Genomic DNA, 16,763 nt, shown 5'->3' on the forward strand with positions numbered 1-16,763 from the left:
CTATGAGATTATGCAACTCCCGTTTACCAGAGGAACACTTTGTGTGCTACCAAACGTCACAACGTAACTGGGTGATTATAAAGGTGCTCTACAGGTGTCTCCAAAGGTACTTGTTGGGTTGGCGTATTTCGAGATTAGGATTTGTCACTCCGATTGTCGGAGAGGTATCTCTGGGCCCACTCGGTAATGCACATCACTATAAGCCTTGCAAGCATTGAAACTAATGAGTTAGTTGCGGGATGATGTATTACGGAACGAGTAAAGAGACTTGCCGGTAACGAGATTGCACTAGGTATTGAGATACCGATGATCGAATCTCGGGCAAGTAACATGCCGATGACAAAGGGAACAACATATGTTGTTATGCGGTCTGACCGATAAAGATCTTCGCAGAATATGTGGGAGCCAATATGAGCATCCAGGTTCTGCTATTGGTTATTGACCGGAGATGTGTCTCGGTCATGTCTACATAGTTCTCGAACCCGTAGGGTCCGCACGCTTAAAGTTCGATGACAGTTATATTATGAGTTTATGTGTTTTGATGTACCGAAGGAGTTCGGAGTCCCGGATGAGATCGGGGACATGACGAGGAGTCTCGAAACGGTCGAGACGTAATGATCGATATATTGGACGACTATATTCGGACATCGGAAATGTTCCGAGTGATTCAGGTATTTTCGGGAGTACCGGGGAGTTACGGGAATTCGTATTGGGCCTTAATGGGCCATACGGGAAAGGAGAGAAAGGCCTCAAAGGGTGGCCGCACCCCTCCCCATGGGCTGGTCCGAATTGGACTAGGGAGGGGGGGCGCCCCCTTCCTTCCTTCTCCTTTTCCCTTCCCTTTCCTTCCCTCCTACTCCTACTACTTGGAAGGGTTCCTAATTCTACTAGGAAAGGGGGGAATCCTACTCCCGGTGGGAGTAGGACTCCCCTAGGGCGCGCCATAGAGAGGGCCGGCCCCTCCCCTCCTCCACTCCTTTATATACGTGGCCAGGGGGTACCCCATAGACACAACAATTGATCTCTTGATCTCTTAGCCGTGTGCGGTGCCCCCCTCCACCATAATCCACCTCGGTCATATTGTAGCGGTGCTTAGGCGAAGCCTTGCATCGGTAGAACATCATCATCGTCACCACGCCGTCGTGCTGACGAAACTCTCCCTCAACACTCGGCTGGATCGGAGTTCGAGGGACATCATCGAGTTGAACGTGTGCAGAACTCGGAGGTGCCATGCGTTTGGTACTTGATCGGTTGGACCGTGAAGACGTATGGCTACATCAACCGCGTTGTGCTAACGCTTCCGCTTTCGGTCTACGAGGGTACGTAGATAGTACTCTCCTCTCTCGTTGCTATGCATCACCATGATCTTGCATGTGCGTAGGAATTTTTTTGAAATTACTACGTTACCCAACAATTACCTCATTCACACTTCCTCAACTTCCTTGATGTTGTGCAAGATATAGAACATGAGGTCCTCCCACTCTTGTCATGGCATGTTATAAGATTTCAAGGCCCTAGCCCTCCCACCTTGCACGTTGAATAGATGGAGCCTGGGTTGATACTTGGGCTCTTCTATATTGTATCGAGGCACCTTGTTATGCAGATGGGGAACGTGGTCTGGATAGTATGATGTCCTGAGGTCTGACACCTCCTCTAGGATAACTGCCTTAGCTATGGAAGCTTCAATCTTAGCTTTGTTTCCACATTTCTGTCGGAGATGCTTGTTCTGTCTCTTAGGGCCGTACTGCCAGCGATTCTGCACAGCCCCCCCAACAATACCTCGTTCGCGAGGTGCAGAATGAGATGTGTCATCGGAGTAAAGAATCCTGGCGGAAAGATCTTCTCTAGCTTCACTATCAACTCCGGTGCCTTCTTATGCAATTTTTCAATCACGTCTTTACTTACTTCTTTAGCACAGAGCATGCAGAAGAAATGTCTTAGCTCGGCAAGCACTCGCCAGACATGCTCGGGGACATAACCTCGAACCATCACCGGCATTATCAGCTCAATCCATACATGGTAGTCATGACTCTTCAGGCCGGTCACTTTGCCCATTGAAAGATTGACTCCCTTACTTATATTCGATGCATAACCATCGGTGAACTTCAAAATGTGTTTCAGCCAGATAAGTACTTCATTTTTTCGGGCGGTTTAAGGACAAAGTTAGCATCTGGCTTGAACCAGTTTTTTCGACCGCCCGTGGGAGGCTTCATGTTCAGACGTGGTCTATCACAAATTCTCTGTTGATCGGCTCTTGCTTTAACGTTATCCTTCGTCTTATCAGGAATGTTGAGGATCGTGTGGAAAAGGGACTCTGCCACATTCTTTTCGGTGTGCATCACATCGATATTGTATAGAAGTTTGAGGTCCTGGAAATAGGGAAGCTGCGAGAAGGGGGTAATGTGAGTCTAGTTGTGCGTCTCACCATATCCCTCGAAGCCTTTGGCTTTGCCTTTGCATTTGCCTTTGACTTTAGGCTTGAGAGCTTTTAGCTGAGCAAGAACATCTGCCCCCGAAAATGTTGGAATCTCGGTTACTTCATGGACAACCCAGCCTTTCGTGAAGTTCTTCTTGTCTTCCCTATCTGGATGGTCTGGAGGGAGGAACTGTCGATGCAGGTCAAAGGCTACATACTTGCCACCCTTACTCAGCCAAATCATTCGCAGAGCCTGCATGCACATTGGGCATGGCATCTTCCCACTTGTACACCATCCGCAGAATAGCGCATAACCGGGAAAGTCATGCATGCAATAGTGCAACCAAACTTTCATCAAGAAATTTATCTACAGATCCCGGTCGTATGTTGATAACCCACAAGTATAGGGGATCGCAACAGTTTTCGAGGGTAAAGTATTCAACCCAAATTTATTGATTCAACACAAGGGGAGCCAAAGAATACTCTCAAGTATTAGCAGTTGAGTTGTCAATTCAACCACACTTGGAAACTTAATATCTGCAGCAAAGTGTTTAGTAGCAAGGTAATATGATAGTAGTGGTAACGGTAGCAAAAGGTAACGGTAATAAAAGTAGTGTTTTTGGTATTTTGGTAGTGATGATAGCAATAGCGACGGAAAAGTAAATAAGCGAAGAACAATATATGGAAAGCTCGTAGGCAATGGATCGGTGATAGAGAATTATGCCGGATGCGGTTCATCATGTAACAGTCATAACCTAGGGTGACACAGAACTAGCTCCAGTTCATTGATATAATGTAGGCATGTATTCCGAACATAGTCATATGTGCTTATGGAAAAGAACTTGCATGACATCTTTTGTCCTACCCTCCCGTGGCAGCGGGGTCCTTATGGAAACTAAGGGATATTAAGGCCTCCTTTTAATAGAGAACCGGAACAAAGCATTAACACATAGTGAATACATGAACTCCTCAAACTACGGTCATCACCGGTAAGTATCCCGATTATTGTCACTTCAGGGTTAACGGATCATAACACATAATAGGTGACTATAGACTTGCAAGATAGGATCAAGAACTCTCATATATTGATGAAAATATAATAGGTTCAGATCTGAAATCATGGCACTCGGGCCCTAGTGACAAGCATTAAGCATAGCAAAGTCATAGCAACATCAATCTCAGAACATAGTAGATACTAGGGATCAAAACCTAACAAAACTAACTCGATTACATGATAGATCCCATCCAACCCATCACCGTCCAGCAAGCCTACGATGGAATTACTCACGCACGGCGGTGAGCATCATGAAATTGGTGATGGAGGATGGTTGATGATGATGATGGCGACGGATTCCCCTCTCTGGAGCCCCGAACGGACTCTAGATCAGCCCTCCCGAGAGGTTTTAGGGCTTGGCGGCGGCTCCGTATCGTAAAACGCGATGAATTCTTCTCTCTGATTTTTTTCTCCCCGAAACACAATATATAGAGTTGGAGTTGGAGTCAGAGGAGCTCCAGGGGGCCCACGAGGTAGTGGGGCGCGCCCTATGGGGGCAGCTGTGCCCCTAGGGCTAGACCAAAAGCTCGTAACTCGTGAGCTTAATGAGCTCTCAATAGTTCGACTCGTTAAGCTCATAGCTCGCTTCTTAATGAACAGAGCCAATCATTGATTTTAGCTCGTTAAGCTTAACGAGCTTAAAGAGCGAGCTAAAGAGTTTCACAAGTAGCTCATTAAGCTCGTTAGTAACAACACAACACATATTTTTATCTTACGTGACAAACTTTTGTAGCACCCCAACCCATATATTCAATTTAATCAACATATGAGGCAAGAAACTACTCCATTCCTTTTTATAGTCACCATATTTCGTCTTGGAAACCACACCTACACATTCATCATGTATATCATAACACATTATAATCTGTTAACAAGTGCTCGCGAGCGCTCACGAGCTTAACGAGCTTCAAACGAGCCGAGCCGAGCATGGTTTTCTGCTCGTTAATCTTAACGAGCTTAACGAGCCGAGCCTTAACGAGCACGAGCTTAATGAGTATGAGCTTAACGAGCCGAGCTGCTCGTTAGTCCACCCCTACGTGCCCCCCACCCTCGTGGATAGGTGATGGGCCCCCTGGCCTTCATCTTTTGCAGGTATTTTTTATATTTTCCAAAAAGATGCTCCGTGAAGTTTCAGGTCATTCCGAGAACGTTTGTTTCTGCACATAAATAACACCATGGTAATTCCGCTGAAAACAGCGTCAGTCCGGGTTAGTTCCATTCAAATCATGCAAGTTAGAGTCCAAAACAAGGGCAAAAGTGTTTGGAAAAGTAGATACGATGAAGACGTATCAACTCCCCCAAGCTTAAACCTTTGCTTGTCCTCAAGCAATTCAGTTGACAAACTGAAAGTGATAAAGAAAAACTTTTACAAACTCTGTTTGCTCTTGTTGTTGTAAATATGTAAAGCCAGCATTCAAGTTTTCAGCAAAAGATTATAACTAACCACATTCGCAATAACTCTTTGGTCTCAAGTTTACTCATATCAATAGCATAATCAACTAGCGAGCAATAATAATAAATCTCGGATGACAACACTTTCTCAAAACAATCATAATATGATATAACAAGATGGTATCTCGCTAGCCCTTTCTAAGACCGCAAAACATAAATGCAGAGCACCTTTAAAGATCAAGGACTAACTAGACATTGTAATTCATGGCAAAAGAGATCCAGTCAAGTCATACTCAATGTAAACTAACAATAATGAATGCAAATGACAGCGGTGCTCTCCAACTAGTGCTTTTTAATAAGAGGATGATGACTCAATATGAAAGCAAATAGATAGGCCCTTCACAGAGGGAAGTAGGGATTTGTAGAGGTGCCAGAGCTCGGTTTTGAAACAGAGGTGAATAATATTTTGAGCAGTATACTTTCATTGTCAACATAACAACCAAGAGATGGCGGTATCTTCCATGCTACACACATTATAGGCGGTTCCCAAACAGCATGGTAAAGTTTATACTCCCCCTTCCACCAACAAGCATCAATCCATGGCTTGCTCGAAACAACGAGTGCCTTCAACTAACAAGAGTCCCAGGGGGAGTTTTGTTTGCAATTATTTTGATTTAGTTTGCATAAAGCATGAGACTGGGCATCCCGGTGACTAGCCACTTTCTTGTGAGTGAGGAGCGGAGTCCACTCCTCTTGAGAATAACCCGCCTAACATGGAAGATAAAGACAGCCCTAGTTGATACATGAGCTATTCGAGCATACAAAACAGGATATTTATTTGAAGGTTTAGAGTTTGGCACATACAAATTTACTTGGAACGGCAGGTAGATACCGTATATAGGTAGGTATAGTGGACTCATGTGGAATAACTTTGGGGTTTAAAGGGATTGGATGCACAAACAATATTCCCGCTTAGTACAGGTGAAGGCTAGCAAAAGACTGGGAAGCGACCAGCTAGAGAGCGACAACAGTCATGAACATGCATTAAAATTAATCAACACCAAATGCAAGCATGAGTAGGATATAATCCACCATGAACATAAATATCGTGAAGGCTATGTTGATTTTGTTTCAACTACATGCGTGAACATGTGCCAAGTCAAGTCACATAAATCATTCAGAGGAGGATACCACCCTATCATACCACATCACAACCATTTTAATAGCATGTTGGCACGCAAGGTAAACCATTATAACTCATAGCTAATCAAGCATGGCACAAGAAACTATGATCTCTAGTTGTCATTGCAAACATCTTTATTCATAATAGGCTGAATCAGGAACGATGAACTAATCATATTTACAAAAACAAAAGAGGTCGAGTTCATACCAGCTTTTCTCATCTCGGCCAGTCCATCATATATCGTCATAATTGCCTTTCACTTGCATGACCGAACGATGTGAATATTAATAATAGTGCACGTGCATTGGACTAAGCTGGAATCTGCAAGCATTCAATAAACAGGAGAAGACAAGGCAATATGGGCTCTTTTGTCAGATCAACAATTATGCATACAAGAGCCACTTCAACAATTTAATTATGGTCTTCTCCTATCGACCCCCAAAGAAAAGAAAAGAAATAAAACTATTTACACGGGAAAGCTCCCAACAAGCAAAAGAAGAACAGGAAATATTTTTGGGTTTTCTTTTTAATTACTACTACAAGCATGGAAATTAAAACTAGCTAAAAGCTACAACTAATTTTTTTGGTTTTTCTTAAGGTTTATTAAACACACAAGAAGAAAGCATAAAAAGGGAAATAAACTAGCATGGATGATACAATGAAAAAGTATGAGCACCGACATCTGGCAATGAGTGTGTGAACATAAATGTAATGTCAGTGGGAAATACGTACTCCCCCAAGCTTAGGCTTTTGGCCTAAGTTGGTCTATGGCCACGGCTGGCCTGGCTGATATCCATAGTAATAGTTGGGGTTGTACTGCGATGAAGAAGAAGACTCCGATTGCCACTGGCTGGTAATCATCTCCGGATCCCACTGGTAATAAACTGTCGTGAAGGATCAACTTGTGGTTCCGGCTCTGGCTCCATGGCTGGTGCAGGGTTCCGGTAGGCATGAATAGCCTCTAACAGAACAAGGTACTGGCCTGCAGATAAATCAAACAAAGAAGGAGCAGGCAGGGTAATAGTCTCAGGATGATGTTTATCAAAGAAAAATTTGTATTTAAGCTCTCCTTCCCTATTCTTAACAATAAAATCATGTGCTACCATACTTTTATAATCTAAATAAACACGAGGCAGCACCTTTTCTTCCTTCTCATAATGCCTAATAGGTATGTTAAAATGTGCAGCTAGGCGTGAAGCATAAATGCCTCCAAAGTTGGGGCCCTTGGTATGGTTCAGACTTAACCGTTTAGCAATAATGCCGCCCATACTAACAGAGTTATCACCGTATAAACCATGGAGCAAAATAATAATATCAGGGACACTAAGGTTTCCACAGTTTCCGCGACCAATTAAACAACGACTAGAAAATAATGCAAAATAGCGTAAAACAGGAAAAATGTATGCTAGTGATTCGTGCATCGGAAACCTTCCTTGTTTCCCCTACAGTGATAGTATCAATAAACCCATCCACATCCTCGTGATGTGGTTCCTCTGTCTTGCCCTCGAAAGGGACTAAACAAACCCGATAAAAATCATAAAGTGACATGTCCTTATGCTCATTATATAAATGAAACTCCACCGTAGGTGGTGAGCTCCTAGAATGGAAATGAAAGTTTTGCACAAAGATATTTGTGAGTAAGAGATACTGACCGCATTGGTCGTGGAGGAAAGTGGTGAGGCCTGCATTCTTAGCCAATTCATGAAAATCTTAATAAATCCCGGCTGCTCTCAAGAAATCATCGGAAGGCCATTCACACGACCGAACCTCCACGATGCGAGGCAGATTATACTTAGGCTTCAGTGCCTTTTCCTTCGAGCTTCGGCTCGATGAGCCCCTCAAAAGTTCTTCATCATTTTCTGAAAAATTCTGAAATTTTTAGTAACTTCAAAATAAAAGTAAACCAAACTTAATAATATTGATAGCAACTACTCCTACAAGTGCCTAGGGCCTATATCATGCATCAAAACTACTTTTGACCATATAAATTTGACATGCAAGCTCAAGAACAGGGTCACCTAAGCAGCAAAAATTTGCAATGAATAAAGCACTAGAACAAAAAATAATTAGACCAATGGAGGAGTCACATACCAAGGAACAATCTCCCCAAGCAGTTTTGTGAGAGGTGCTTTGAGCAAGGAGATCGAAAATGGCAGCAAAACGAGCTTGGACTCGGGTTTGAGCTGGTTATTCGTGTTTGGGGGAGGAAGAAGGAGGGCCACCATGGGCCCACGAGGCAGGGGGCGCGCCCAAGGGGGTAGGGCGCGCCCTCCACCCTCGTGGGCAGGTGGGTGACCCCCTGCTGTGTTCTCAATGCCAAATATTCTCAAATATTCTAGAAAAAATCATATTTAAATTTAAGGGCATTTGGAGAACTTTTATTTTCAGGGTATTCTTATATTGCACGGATAATCAGATAACAGACAGAAAAATACTATTTTTATTTTATTTAATATAAATAACATAAAGTAAAAGTGGGATACAGAAGGTTGTGTCTTCTAGTTTCATCCATCTCATGCTCATCAAAAGGAATCCACTAACAAGGTTGATCAAGTCTTGTTAACAAACTCATTCTGAATAACACGGAACCGGAGAAATTTCGAATAACACTATGTTACCTCAACGGGGATATGCACATCCCCAATAATAAGAATATCATATTTCTTCTTGACAGTAGGAAGAGGAAATTCAAAACCTCCAAATATAATCGATGGAATTTTCCAATAGAGTTGATACTATGAACTTGAGGTTGTTTCCTCGGAAAGTGTACCGTATTGTGGCACCCCGGCTCAGAGCGACCGGTTTACCATGCATTGCCAGCCCAGAGACCATGTCTTCTGGCAACACACAACATCTTGGTACAAAAAAACAACCGCTTTATTGATGCTAGCGAAAGAGTTTACATTACACAGCTGTCGAGGCCAAGCGGCACACTCGGTGCGGCTGAACAATATGTACATTATTTAGTGAACATAAAGGGGCCTCGATCTGAACAACTATGTGGCAGCGGAATAACATCGTGGCGGAAGCTCCATATCACAGGGACACCGATGTGGACATGATCTAGACTCAAACATCGCTCCTCTCCAACGATACTTTCCTAAAATCTGGCATGACACGCCATGTCAATACATTGAGTGTACTTGCAAGCTCACAACAGGCATAATCATAATGACAAAACAATATCATGATATTTAACCAATTATTAATAATGCAACACTATTTGTCAACATGCTGTGATCATGCTCAAACGTCCCTCGGGACAACTTACCCACTGTGATCATCCCTGGATCACAAACACACCACCAAAGTGGTCTTTCTCAAGAACAACTCGTGATCCTTACGGCGATCACAACCACGACCATCATTTGGTCCCAAATGCCTTGATGGCCTTTCTGCCATCCATCAACAATGCAAAGTTCATAGCTTCATGTGCAATTTTTATTAGACGTTGACTCATGGTGGGACCTACTACGAGGTGTCCGTGACCGTGGACTCGGCTATCGATAGATCACACACTCTGCAGAGGTAGCACACTGTACCCACACCACGGAACCCATGGCCTCGCACTCCTATTCGGGTGGACCAACGACATTCCGACAAAACCCTTCCATTGCCACAGCACTCTCCCGGCCACTCCGACCCAAATCCCCAACGGGCTGGTCCTGGGTGGCCCTGTGTCTAACAAAGACACCCCGACCACCGTCGTGGTCAAAACACTCCCACTGGGGACTCGGTACCATAATCTCATCAACGAGCACACAAGGTTATGCCTGCTTACCGGGCCAGGTCAAGCACGACATAACCTTCCCTAGTTGGAGGCACCGACCAGAGGCCGTGTCAATGGACCGAATCAAGGCCTTCCCACAAAGGCAAATGTGGTTGCACTGGAAAGAAACTCGATTCAGCGGCACCATGACCCAGTCAATGGTATATTCAAGTTGAGTTATATTCAGGTTCAACTTTAAACTAAAAATGACTGGTGTCAAAGCATGCCATGAAATGCAAAACCACACATGCATCATATAATGATAACAATGACCGATGTCATCCATATACACACCAAGCATAAACGTCAACAACTCATATTACTCTACTTGCTCAAAATGACTCACAACTTAACCAAAATATTTTGCAACAAGTTCTATTAATTTCTTACGCAAGAAAGTAACTCCGATAAATTTCTCATATGCTTGACAAAAAGATTTCACTATCAACAACTCTTAATTTCTTTATCACTAAGTTGGGTTCAAGTAATATGATTAAACAAGTATTTAACAGAATATTTTCTAACAAATTTTTATCAATTTATGAAGGCAAAAACATAGCTAAATAATTACTAACATGCATAACAAAATTATTTCTAACATCACCTCAAATAAATCTTAACTTGCTTTATCCACTAAACTAGTTTCAACCATTCTGTAAATCAAGCATAACAACTAACCAATATTTAACAGAATAAAAATAACTCAATAATTATTTAAATGCATGGATTAATCATTTCATTCAAGTAAGAAAATCACAAATATTGAAATGGCATCCTGGTGATCCTCAAGACAAGCTTCACCTTCTGAAAATAATTTTAAACACAAAAAGAAAATATCAAGAACACTTCTGAAAATCACCAGAAATTCTAAACAGCTTAGAAAAATCTCATTTTTGGTGAGCTGCTAGATTTCTTATCAAAGAACACAATGCAAAAAGAATCAATTCATTTGGACTTATGGTTGAAGAGTTATAACTGTTTGAAGTGTTCTGTAAATTCAAATGAATTTGAATAAAAAGAAATAGACTGGGGGGGTGACGTCGAAGGCGTAAAGCCCAGGGGCGCCACCACTCGTACCGCTTCGCGCGTGTACAGAGTGGCTGACTAGCGGGCCCTGCTAGTCAGGTGGGGGAAGAGGGAGAAGGAAACAGAGGGGGCCGCAGCTTCGCCGGAGCTCTCACCGGCGACGAGGGCTCCTTGGTCCAGACGAGAGGGAGGGATGGCAAGAGGGGGTTGAGGCGCACCTGCCCGTACCCGTAGCGTAGCTAGGGGCAGTCGGACGACGTCGGAATCGACCTCGCAAGCGGAGGCAGAACGAGGAGGTCGTCGGAGTTGAGGAAGACGGTGAGCAGAGGCCACTCCAAGGGCGCCAAGTGGGCGAGACGGCCTCACCGAAGAGAGGCGGAGGCCCTGGAGGGGTCGCCCAGGCCTGGGAGGGGCTGGAGCTACTATGGCGACCAGAGGGGATCGCCGGTGAGCTCGAGTTCGGGGACGGCGGCCTGAGGCCTGCCCGGCCGGGCTTCGGTCTCCTACTCGATCGTGGGGTGTGTGTGAGTGCTGGATGGTGCTTGAGGAGGCTGGGGGGCTCTATTTATAGGCGAGCGGCGAGGGTGCTTCGGGCTCCGCCGGTGGACACCTGTCCACGGCACCCGGCGACGAGCAGCATCAGAAAGAGGGGGAGAAGGCGACGGAGGTCACGCGGCCACTGTGGGCGGGCGGAGACGAGCACAGGGTCGAGAGGATGGCGACGAGCACAGTGCGCTCTGCACTGTTGGGCTGGCCTGACCTTGCCCGTGCTCGCTGCGGCGAGCTCCGGCGTCGGCCAGCGCCAGGGAGGAGTTAAGGACATTAAGACGATGATGGTGGCAAGGTTTGGCATGGTTGGGTAGATGGGGCAGCGAGCACGCGAGCAACAGAGGCTCGGGCGCGTCACAGAGCGCGTCGGCTACATGCCAGCACGCCTGGACGAGCGCGGTCACCGCGTGAACTATGACATCAGGTCGATCTAAGCATACACTCAATGTCTGGCATGTTGTTCGTGGTAGTTTTGAGTGTTACCACGATTTGGTTTGGATCAGGTGCAGTAGAGAAGTTTTCACACACCAAGTAAGTTTCTGGTCAGTAACTTTGTGATGTTACTGTGGTCAAATGGCTTGGGGTTTGAAGCTGTGCTTTGGAGGCTAGTGATAAGTTACCAAGGTAAAGATGCACAATAAAGTTCAGGTCAATGGGAGCAAGTAAGATGGTAGCTGCTGTAGAAACCACCATTTCTGTCCAGAACAGAAAAGATTTTCTGTAGCAGAAATATTCCAAAAAGTGATGAAATAGTTTTTCTCAGGAAGGTGCCCTAGGGTTCACAGAATATTTGTGAATTTTCTCAGATTTTTCTGAGCCATAAAAATTGGGGTTTCTTTGAAGCAAACAGATCTGGCTTAGGGTTTTTGAGAGAAAATGAATATTTTTCATTTAAGAAAAATATTCCAAAGATTATTTTGGGGTGGGTCAGAAGTGAAATGATGATTTAGGAGGGAAGTGAAGCACTTGGGTGAAAGCCAAGGATGCCCAAGTGTTTAAGTCCATATGAAAAGATTCAAGAACTCCAAGTTTCAAAAAATTCAAATGAAAAATCAAGCAAATAAGAAAGGGCAAAACCCAGGCTATCACAAACCTCCCCCACTTAGAATGAATCTCGTCCTCGAGATTCGGTTGCTTGGGAAAACCATTCTGGATACTGATCCCTAAGGAATTCTTCCTGCTCCCAAGTTGCTTCTGACTTTGTGTGATGCTCCCACTGAACCTTGTAAAATTTTCTGACTTTACTGCGAGTGACCCTTTCCATCTGATCCAAAATTTTGAACGGCCTTTCTTCATAAGTTAAATCTTTTGCCAATTCTATCTCAGCCGTTGTAGTTCTTTTCTCAGGCGGGGATATGCATCGTCTCAATTGTGAAACATGGAACACGTTGTGTATGTCTGCCAATTCCGGGGTAGTTCCAGTTGATATGCAACCGTACCCACTCGAGACATAATCGGGAATGGACCAATGAATATGGGTGCCAGCTTTCCACGAGTCTGAAATCTCTTGACTCCTTTCATAGGAGTGACTCGGAGGTATACATGTTCTCCGGGTTCAAAACTGACCTGCCGATGCTTGGCATCATAATAACTCTTCTGACGAGATTTGGCCAATTACAGCCTGTCTCGGATTTCCCTAACTTGTTTCTCAGCTTCCAGCATGAGATCCGTTTCGAAGATACGGCTATCTCCATTCTGAGACCAGTTTAGAGGAGTGCGACACTTACGGCCATACAGAGCTTCGTATGGTGACATCTTTAGACTGGTCTGGAAACTGTTGTTATAAGAGAACTCGGCATACGGCAAGCAGTCTTCCCATTTAGCGCCTTTCGCTAGCACATAGGCTCGCAACATATCTTCGAGTATTTGGTTTACCCGCTCTGTCTGTCCATCTGTATGAGGGTGATAGGCAGTACTATATTTCAGTGCTGTCCCCAAGGCTTGATGGAAGTGAGACCAAAAAGCAGAGGTAAACAAATAACCTCGGTCGGAAGTGATAGTTCGGGGTACTCCATGCAGACTGACGATCCTGGATACATACAGTTGTGCAAGTTCATCTGCTCTGTATCTGGTGCTGATTGGAATGAAATGAGCAACCTTGGTTAGGGTGTCTATTATAACCCAGATTGCATCCTTGCCTCGCTAAGTCCTAGGCAATCCTGTGATGAAATCCATGCAAACTTCATCCCATTTCCACTGTGAAACTGGCAGCGGTTGGAGAAGTCTGGCTGGCTTCTGATGATCTACTTTCACCTTGTTGCATATGTCGCAACAGGCTACAAAATAGGCAATGTCTTTCTTCATTCCATCCCACCAGAATATTTGCCTGAGATCCTCATACATTTTCATACCTCCCGGGTGAATGGAATATGCGGATTCGTGGGCTTCTGATAGGATTTTCTTCTTCAAGTCCGGTTGATTTGGCACACAAATACGTCCACGGAATCGGAGGGTACAGAATTCGTCCTTGGAGAAGTCAGAGGCCTGCTTTGCCATCTGGCCCTTGGCATGTTTTTGTAGATTGGTGTCAGCTGGCTGGGCCTTGCGGGTCTCCATCTCAAGTGTGGGGGTAACTTCCAAAATATTAGTGAGGCCAGCATCTACGATGACCAGGTTGAGCTGAGTGATCTCCTCTTGGAGTTTGGTGGGCAATGATTTTAACATGACATTTAAGCTGACAGGCTTTCGACTGAGGGCATCGGCAACGACCTTGGCCTTGCCTGGATGGTAATTTATTCCAAGGTCATAATCCTTGACCAACTCTAGCCATCTTCGCTGACGTAGATTTAAATCTGGCTGAGTGAAAATGTACTTGAGACTTTTGTGGTCGGTAAAAATTTGGCACCTTTTTCCAATGAGGTAGTGTCTCCAAATTTTTAACGCATGAACCACTGCAGCCAATTCCAAATCATGAGTAGGATAATTTCCCTCATGGGGTCGTAGCTGTCGCGATGCATACGCTACTACCTTGCTGTCTTGCATTAACACGCAACCAATACCTTGTCTGGAGGCATCGCAGTACACATCAAAGCTGCGATAAATGTCGGGAAGAGTCAATACAGGTGGTTGTCAGACGTATCTTCAGCTCATTAAAACTCTTCTCACAGTCCTCTGTCCACTTAAACTTTGTGTCCTTTTTGAGCAGCTCCATCATGGGTTTAGCAATTTTGGAAAACCCTTCAATAAAACGACGATAGTATCCAGCTAATCCGAGGAAACTCCGGATCTGTGTCACGGTCGTGGGTGGTACCCAATCGAGCACATCCTTTACTTTGCTTGGGTCCACGGCTATACCTTTGGCGGATAGTACATGTCCGAGAAACCCAACTTTCTTGAGCCAAAATTCGCACTTACTGAACTTGGCGTATAGCTGATGGTCGCGGAGCCGTTGTAGTACTGCTCGGAGGTGATCCTTGTGTTCTTCTTCACCCTTGGAGTAAATGAGGATGTCATCGATGAAGACTACCACGAATTTGTCGAGGAAGTCCATAAATACTTTGTTCATCATATGCATGAAGAAATCAGGGGCATTGGTGAGATGAAAGGACATCACGGTATATTTGTAAAGACCGTACCGAGTAGTGAATGCGGTCTTAGGAATATCTTCTTTTTTAATCTTGAGCTGATGATATCCGGTCCGTAAATCGATTTGATGTGATCAAGAGAATTAAACCATATCTTAGCATCACCCTTTAATGAGAACGGAAATATTTTAAGGATATAAAAGTAACGAGTTCTCTCATTAGTAGTGAACAGGGTGGCTATATCATTTAATTTAGTAAGATGTGCCACAACAGTTTCAGATTCATAACCATGAAAAGGATCAGATTTGACCAAAGTAATTATATCAGGATCAATAGAGAATTCATAATCCTCATCAGTAATACAGATAGGTGAAGTAGCAAAAGCAGGGTCAGGTTTCATCCTAGCATTTAGAGATTGCTTATTCCATTTAGCTAATAACCTCTTAAGTTCGTATCTATCTTTGCAAGCTAAAATAGCTAAAGAAGCTTCTTTATCAAAAACATAACCCTCAGGAATAACAGGCAAGTCTTCATCATCAATTTCATCAGTATTATCAAATTCAATATTTTCAATCTCTCTAGCCCTAGCAAGTTGTTCATCAAGAAATTCACCAAGTGGCACAGTAGTATCAAGCATAGAAGTAGTTTCATCATAAGTATCATGTATAGCAGAAGTGGCATCATCAATAACATGCGACATATCAGAACGAATAGCAGAAGCAGGTTTAGGTGTCGCAAGCTTACTCATAACAGAAGGTGAATCAAGTGCAGAGCTAGATGGCAGTTCCTTACCTCCCCTCGTAGTTGAGGGATAGATCTTGGTTTTTGGATCTCTCAAGTTCTTCATAATGATAAGCAGATATAAATCCCGAGTGACTCAAAGAATAGAGCTATGCTCCCCGGCAACGGCGCCAGAGAATAGTCTTGATAACCCACAAGTATAGGGGATCGCAATAGTTTTCGAGGGTAAAGTATTCAACCCAAATTTATTGATTCGACACAAGGGGAGCCAAAGAATACTCTCAAGTATTAGCAGCTGAGTTATCAATTCAACCACACCTGGAAACTTAATATCTACAACAAAGTATTTAGTAGCAAAGTAATATGATAGTAGTGGTAACGGTAGCAAAAGGTAACAATAGTAAAAGTGATGTTGTTGGTATTTTTAGTGATGATAGCAATAGAAACGGGAAAATAAATAAGCAAAGAACAATATGTGGAAAGCTCATAGGCAATGGATCGGTGATGGAGAATTATGCCAGATGCGGTTCATCATGTAACAGTCATAACCTAGGGTGACACAGAACTAGCTCCAGTTCATCGATGTAATGTAGGCATGTATTCCGAATATAGTCATACATGCTTATGGAAAAGAACTTGCATGACATCTTTTGTCCTACCCTCCCGTGGCAGCGGGGTCCTTACGGAAACTAAGGGATATTAAGGCCTCCTTTTAATAGAGTACCGAAACAAAGCATTAACACATAGTGAATACATGAACTCCTCAAACTATGGTCATCACCGGTAAGTATCCCGATTATTGTCACTTCGGGGTTAACGGATCATAACACATAATAGGTGACTATAGACTTGCAAGATAGGATCAAGAACTCTCATATATTGATGAAAACATAATAGGTTCAGATCTGAAATCATGGCACTCGGGCCCTAGTGACAAGCATTAAGCATAGCAAAGTCATAGCAACATCAATCTCAGAACATAGTGGATACTAGGGATCAAACCCTAACAAAACTAACTCGATTACATGATAGATCCCATCCAACCCATCACCGTCCAGCAAGCCTACGATGGAATTACTCACGCACGGCGGTGAGAATCATGAAATTGG

The sequence above is a fragment of the Triticum urartu genome, chromosome 2A (genome assembly GCF_056163025.1).
Source record: "Triticum urartu cultivar PI428250 chromosome 2A, HENAU_Tu73, whole genome shotgun sequence".
NCBI classification, from domain to species: domain Eukaryota; kingdom Viridiplantae; phylum Streptophyta; class Magnoliopsida; order Poales; family Poaceae; genus Triticum; species Triticum urartu.